The sequence below is a fragment of the Euprymna scolopes genome, unplaced genomic scaffold (assembly GCF_053919585.1).
Source record: "Euprymna scolopes isolate OS-2025 unplaced genomic scaffold, ASM5391958v1 sca240, whole genome shotgun sequence".
Taxonomy (NCBI): domain Eukaryota; kingdom Metazoa; phylum Mollusca; class Cephalopoda; order Sepiida; family Sepiolidae; genus Euprymna; species Euprymna scolopes.
Genome location: NW_027633259.1, coordinates 3539 through 10000, shown reverse-complemented (window position 1 = coordinate 10000; position 6462 = coordinate 3539). Strand labels below are relative to the sequence as shown.

At 60.4% G+C, this 6462-nt stretch overlaps 2 non-coding genes and 1 pseudogene across 2 annotated transcripts in view; all 3 read right to left on the bottom strand.

The window, feature by feature from the left end:
• Window positions 1–2668, bottom strand: part of LOC145274014 (large subunit ribosomal RNA) — a 5720-nt gene extending 3052 nt beyond the window's left edge. The window contains exon 1 of the ribosomal RNA XR_013866589.1: window positions 1–2668. This exon is cut by the window's left edge and continues 3052 nt beyond it. This is a non-coding gene — a ribosomal RNA (large subunit ribosomal RNA).
• Window positions 2669–3263: 595 nt separating this feature from the next.
• Window positions 3264–3421, bottom strand: LOC145274006 (5.8S ribosomal RNA). Its single transcript, XR_013866583.1, has one exon. It is a non-coding gene; the product is annotated as a 5.8S ribosomal RNA (ribosomal RNA).
• Window positions 3422–3816: 395 nt separating this feature from the next.
• Window positions 3817–6188, bottom strand: LOC145274018 (small subunit ribosomal RNA; annotated as a pseudogene).
• Between the last annotated feature and the right edge of the window lie 274 nt (window positions 6189–6462).

Genomic DNA, 6462 nt, shown 5'->3' with positions numbered 1-6462 from the left:
TTCGAATATTTGCTACTACCACCGAGATCTGCACCCGCGGTCGGCTCCACCCGGGCTCGCGCCCTAGGCTTCCGTGCTCGCCGCGGCGCCCTCCTACTCGTCGCGGCATCGTTTCGGCGCGAAAGTTCATCGCTCCTCGCCGCGACGGTCCGGCATCGGTCCGTCGCTCCAGCGCCATCCATTTTCGGGGCCGGTCGATTCGGCAGGTGAGTTGTTACACACTCCTTAGCGGATTCCGACTTCCGTGGCCACCGTCCTGCTGTCTATATCGACCGACACCCTTTCGGGGATCTCATGGGCGTCGCGTTAGGCACCTTAGCCGGACGTTTGGTTCATCCCACAGCGCCAGTTCTGCTTACCAAAAGTGGCCCACTTGGCACTCGCATTCGAGGTGACCAACCGCCCAGCGAAGCGTGCTGGCGGCGGCGGCCGGATGGGTCGGCTCCGTCGTTCGGGAGAGTCGGCCCGTTCCACCCGTTCCGAGTTCGAGAGTAGGTCGAGGCCGTGAACGGCCCCGGGGCCTCCAATCGTTCGCTTTACCGGATGGAATTGCGACGATCGAGCGCCAGCTATCCTGAGGGAAACTTCGGAGGGAACCAGCTACTAGACGGCTCGATTGGTCTTTCGCCCCTACACCCGGTTCCGACGATCGATTTGCACGTCAGAGGCGCTTCGGACTTCCACCAGAGTTTCCTCTGGCTTCATCCCGACCGGGCGTGGATCGCCATCTTTCGGGTCCCTGGTCGCTCGCTACGCCAGAGTCGGCCGAGTCGTACTCGGAAAAAGGGGAAACCGACCCGGGGGTGATGCGCCCGCGCGCAGCGCCTAAACTCGACGACAAAATAGGACTAGTTCAAGCCGCGGGATCTCACCGATGGGCGGAAGGAGGATATGGAAGCTGGCGCCCGGCAATTCCCCTTTTTGGAAGATGCGCCGGTCCCCTCTCGGGGAGGAGGGAAAAACAACCGCACGTCAGCCACGAGCCTTCCCTCTCCTATCTCTCTCGGGAAGAGAGAAAAAAGGAAAAGTTGCGGGCACCGCAGCAGCGACGGCGGAAGGCCGAAAACGCCGCGCCGGCGGGATCGGGCACGGCTCGGAGGCGGGTGAGGCGAGGAGAAGACGACGGCACGAGACCGACGACACCCCCCGACGACCCCCGGACGACTTTGCCACGACACCTCTCCCGATCGACGCCCTCCTACACGCTCTCTCGCTTTCGCTTCGCCTTCGGGGTTAGTCAGAGGTGGCCCCTACGACTCGCGAACGGCCAGGACTCCTCGGTCCGTGTTTCAAGACGGGTCGGGGGGTTGCCGATGCACGTCGCTGACCCGGGGTGGCGGGCGGCTCGAGTAAAAAAGCGTCGCCGAGCGACCTCTCCGGAAACGGAAACGGGCGCGGGCGGGGTTGCCCCCGACAAGAACCCGAAACGTCGGCGAGGTGCGTGACGGCGAGGCCGCGCCAGTCCTATCCCGCCTCTCATCGCGCACGCGCCCGAGACGGTGGGGCGCCTAAGGAGCGACACACAGAGTGCGTCGCCCGCACGCGACTTCCGGCGGGATCAAAACGGACCGGCTCGCCACGTGTAACGGATCGTGTCAGATTTCCTCCGTTCCCGGCAGAAAGGGGCAGTTACGTTCGCGGGCCCGACGGCCGGTGGCCCCCGACTTCACAAGGTGGGAAGACGGGGGTTTTCAGGGTGATGAAACGCCTGCCGCCTACGGAAAAAAACCCGCGTGTTCGACCTGCACGCCGGGAACGGGTCGCGACGACGGACCGGAGGGGAAGTGCGTCCGGTGCCGGCCGCGCGGAGGTCGCGCCGAAGCGCCCGCGCCATGATTACGCCGAGCGATGAGAAGGGGACGGGTGCAGCGGAGTCGCGCGCGGAGGGAGCAGGAGGAAAGAAGAAGCGGCGGCGACGGATGCGGCGGGTTAGGGCCCGGCGGCAGCAGCGATCGAGAGGACGAGTCCCCTCCGTCGCAGCCAACCGACGCAGCCACCTACCGACGCCGCGGTCGTCACCACGTTTCCCTTCCCGCTATCCACGCGGCCCGTCTCCTTCGTCGGCGACGCGGGCACAAAAGCTGGCCCGCGGAGAACGAGTTCCCCGCGGACACGACGAACGACGACCTGTGCCGCGACGGCCTCTCTTTCAAGAACACACATCGAGTTTGGGCTCGAGCCTAGGCAGCACCGGACTGAGTCCCCCCGCGATCGCGGTGAGCGGTCCCACCCGTTTACCCCTGGGCGGTTTCACGTTCTCTTGAACTCTCTCTCCAAAGTTCTTTTCAACTTTCCCTCACGGTACTTGTCGACTATCGGACTCGTCCCGGTATTTAGCCTTGGATGGAGCTTACCACCCGATTTGGGCTGCGTTCCCAAGCAACCCGACTCTCGGATCGAAGGCCGTCGCTCGCCGTCCGCACCGAATGGGCCTGGCACCCGCCGCGGGCGGCCCCGATCGAGGGAACTCCGAACTATGCGAGACGAAAACGAACGGCTGCCTTCGACCCATGCGCCACACGTCCCGAAGCCTTTAACTTGCGACGGGATTCGGCGTTGGGCTTCTCCCGGTTCACTCGCCGTTACTAAGGGAATCCCGGTTGGTTTCTTTTCCTCCGCTTAGCGATATGCTTAAGTTCAGCGGGTCGTCTCGTCCGAGCCGAGGGCGGCGGTTTTTAGTAGAGTGTGGTGTTTGGAGGAGAGGAATCTCGATCGGTACCCTCCGTGTGACGACGGCTGGCCGATATAGCGCCCGTCCGACCGAAAATGAAGAAGCCAACAATTAAAAAAAAAGCGTGGGTCCTCCCCATCCGACGTTGCCTACGACGCGGCCACCTTTTTACGGTGCGACGGCCGTGCTCGTCGCGCTGCTCGAGGCGTCGCTGAGAGACACCTTCATGAGGCAGAGAGCGAGACGAGCAGGCGGCGCTTACGTCGGCAGTCGGTTAGGTCGGTGCTTTTTTTTTTGTTTTGTTCTCCCTTCGGCTGCTTTCGGACAGACTCCTCCTGCTCCTCCTCCACAGTGTTTCTTCACGCGGTCGAAAAGGGAAAAGACTCCGCGGTCTGCCAGCGGGAGACGAAGGAGGAGGCCGGAGAGGGTTTTAAAAAAAAAAAAGACATTGAAAGGAGTCAATTCTTTTTTTATTTTTCTTCCCCCTCGTCACTCGCTCCTGCGACGTCCCGGTTACCACCGTGCCGAGGACCGGGCGGGCACGGGGACGGCAAGATGTCGTTTCGTTAACGGAGAAAGACATGTAACGTTCCGCCTCTCGACCGGACGTGGCCCCGAGACAAGGGATCTCGGGGCCGCAATGTGCGTTCGAGGTGTCGATGTTCACTGAGTCCTGCAATTCGCATCAGTTCTCGCGGCTGGCCGCGCTCTTCATCGACGGACGAGCCGAGTGATCCCCCGTCCAGGGTTCAGCACTTGGGTTTTTTATATTAGTTTTTGTTTATATAGATTTAGTAGTGTGCGAGGAGGTCTGTGCGAGGAGGCGTGACGGCATTGCAATGTCGCGAGTAGTTTGTTTTTAGCTAGCGGCGGTGGCACAGCGGCTGCAAAAAAAACAAAAAACGATAAAGCGGCGACAAGGCAAAGAAGAAGCGGCCATCACTTGCGGTGGGCGAAAAAACAAACAGGTGGTAAGACGCGGAAGCAAGCAAGAAGAGCTGGGGCTTTAAAAACCTCCGCGTCACCACAAATCTATCTCTCGCTCCGCCTTTTATAGGTTTGTTTGCGCGCATTCGAGGCGTTGACGCCGACAGACAGAGGAGGTAGGCCGGAAAACAACAAACCAGTCTCGAACGGGAAAACGGTAATGATCCTTCCGCAGGTTCACCTACGGAAACCTTGTTACGACTTTTACTTCCTCTAAACGATCGGGTTCGGTCGTCTTCTCCAGGCATCGAACGCCGAGGCGTAGATGCACGAGTGTCGTGACGGACACGTCGCGCACTGCCCGGCGGCGTCGTCGGCCAGATCCGAGGACCTCACCGGACCGTTCGATCGGTAGTAGCGACGGGCGGTGTGTACAAAGGGCAGGGACGTGATCGACGCGGGCTGTTGACCCGCGCCTACCGGGAATTCCTCGTTCACGGGGTTGGTTACAGGCCCCGATCCCTATCACGGGAGGTGGTTCAGAGGTTTCCCAACCCTCTCGGGCCGGGGCGAAGTCCCCGCTGATACCTCCAGTGTAGCGCGCGTGCGGCCCCGGACATCTAAGGGCATCACAGACCTGTTATCGCTCCGCCTCGTGTGGCTTTCTGCCACCCGTCCCTCTAAGAAGTGCGTGAGAAAACCGACCCGGACCCGAGCGCCACGGAGGACGCCGAGCCCGCCGTAAAAATCACTGACATCGGCGCACTAGTTAGCAGGCCGGAGTCTCGTTCGTTATCGGAATCAACCAGACGGATCGCTCCACCAACTAAGAACGGCCATGCACCACCACCCACCGAATCGAGAAAGAGCTATCGATCTGTCAATCCTACCGGTGTCCGGACCGGGTGAGTTTTCCCGTGTTGAGTCAAATTAAGCCGCAGGCTCCACTCCTGGTGGTGCCCTTCCGTCAATTCCTTTAAGTTTCAGCTTTGCAACCATACTCCCCCCGGAACCGAACTCTGGTTTCCCGCAGGCTACCCGCCGGGTCATGGAAGCGAACGCCGGCGGATCGCCGGTCGGCATCGTTTACGGTCGGAACTACGACGGTATCTGATCGTCTTCGAACCTCCGACTTTCGCTCTTGATCGAGGAAAACGTGCTTGCCACACGCCATCGCTGCAGTTCGTCTTGCGACGATCCAAGAATTTCACCTCTAACGTCGCAATACGAGTGGCCCCGACCGCTCCCTTCGATCATTGCCTCGCCGTAGACGGAGACCGACAGACGTAGACGAGGCCCTCTTCCATCATTCCATGCTTATCGTATGCAAGCTTGAACAGCCCGCTCTGAGCACTCTAATTTTTTCAAAGTGAACGTACCGGCCGCCGCGGACACTCGGTTAAGAGCACCCTTGGAGGAGAAACCGCCGACCGCAACACGCGCGCAGACAAGACACGAAGCAGGGACTCGGAGCGGACCGGGGGGTTCAAAAAAAAAGAGGAACGCGCGGAAAGGGAGAGGGAGAGAAGCGCGGGGGTCAGAGTGCGGGGATGCGAATGAACACACCCAAACACACACACGTAGCACCCCCCCGTTAGACTACTCCCGGAACCGAACCGACGACCACTTGTTTTTTTTTTTCCCGGATCCCGATCACGACCTCCTCGTCCACCTCGCCGGCAGGACCGCGTGGCGGGTATGCTAGCGGTTGACACCGGCGGAAAGGGCCGGGAATGCGAACGGACGACCAAAGTCAACGACGGACGATGGCGCCGCCGCCCCGGGGCCGCTTGCGCGACCACGAACCCGAGTTCGGACTACGAGCTTTTTAACCGCAACAACTTTAATATACGCTACCGGAGCTGGAATTACCGCGGCTGCTGGCACCAGACTTGCCCTCCGGTTGGTCCTCGTTAACGGATTTGAAGTGTACTCATTCCGATCGCGGGGCCTCGACAGAGTCCCGCGTCGTTATTTTTCGTCACTACCTCCCCGTGCCGGGAGTGGGTAATTTGCGCGCCTGCTGCCTTCCTTGGATGTGGTAGCCGTTTCGCATGCTCCCTCTCCGGAATCGAACCCCGATTCCCCGTTACCCGTAGTAACCACGGTAGGCACTTAACCGACCGTCGACAGTTGATAGGGCGGACCCTCGAGAGACCCGTCGCCGGGCGTGAAAGCTCGTGCGATCGACCAGTGAGTTATCCAGAGTCACCAAAGCGGAGCGCGCCGCCCTATGAGCCCCGCCACCGAACGGACCCGCGAGCGGGAACGCCGACGACGGGAGGACGGAATGACGCGCATCGGTCTCAGTCTAATATGTAGCGCCGCGACCCGGAACGGCCGACGCGGGTGCCAGCGCGCGAGGCGTGGCGACGACGGCGCGCCGACCGATCGCGGCCTGTGTCACATGTATTAGCTCTAGAATTGCCACAGTTATCCATCGCCTCCGAGGAGGAATACGGTCCCGAGGATTAGGTCCGGTTCCTGAGCCATTCGCGGTTTCGCCCGTTCTAATGCGTGGCGTGAACTTACACTTGCATGGCTTAAGCTTTGAGACAAGCATATGACTACTGGCAGGATCAACCAGGTATCGTTGGAATTTGGGACTTTGTTTCGACAGAACGACAGACCGACCGACCGACCGACCGACATAAGACAGACAACTACAACGACGGGCACGTGTTTATTTGTTTTTCGAGGAGGTTCGCCGTCAGTAGAAGCGCGCTGCCCGCGCTGATGGCCTCTTTTTTGTTTCTCCCCTGACTTGGACCGAGACCGAGACTCAAAGAACGAAAGCGACCAACGTCGACAACAACAACGACAACGGCACCCTTGACAGCGATACATACGACAAACGACAAGCA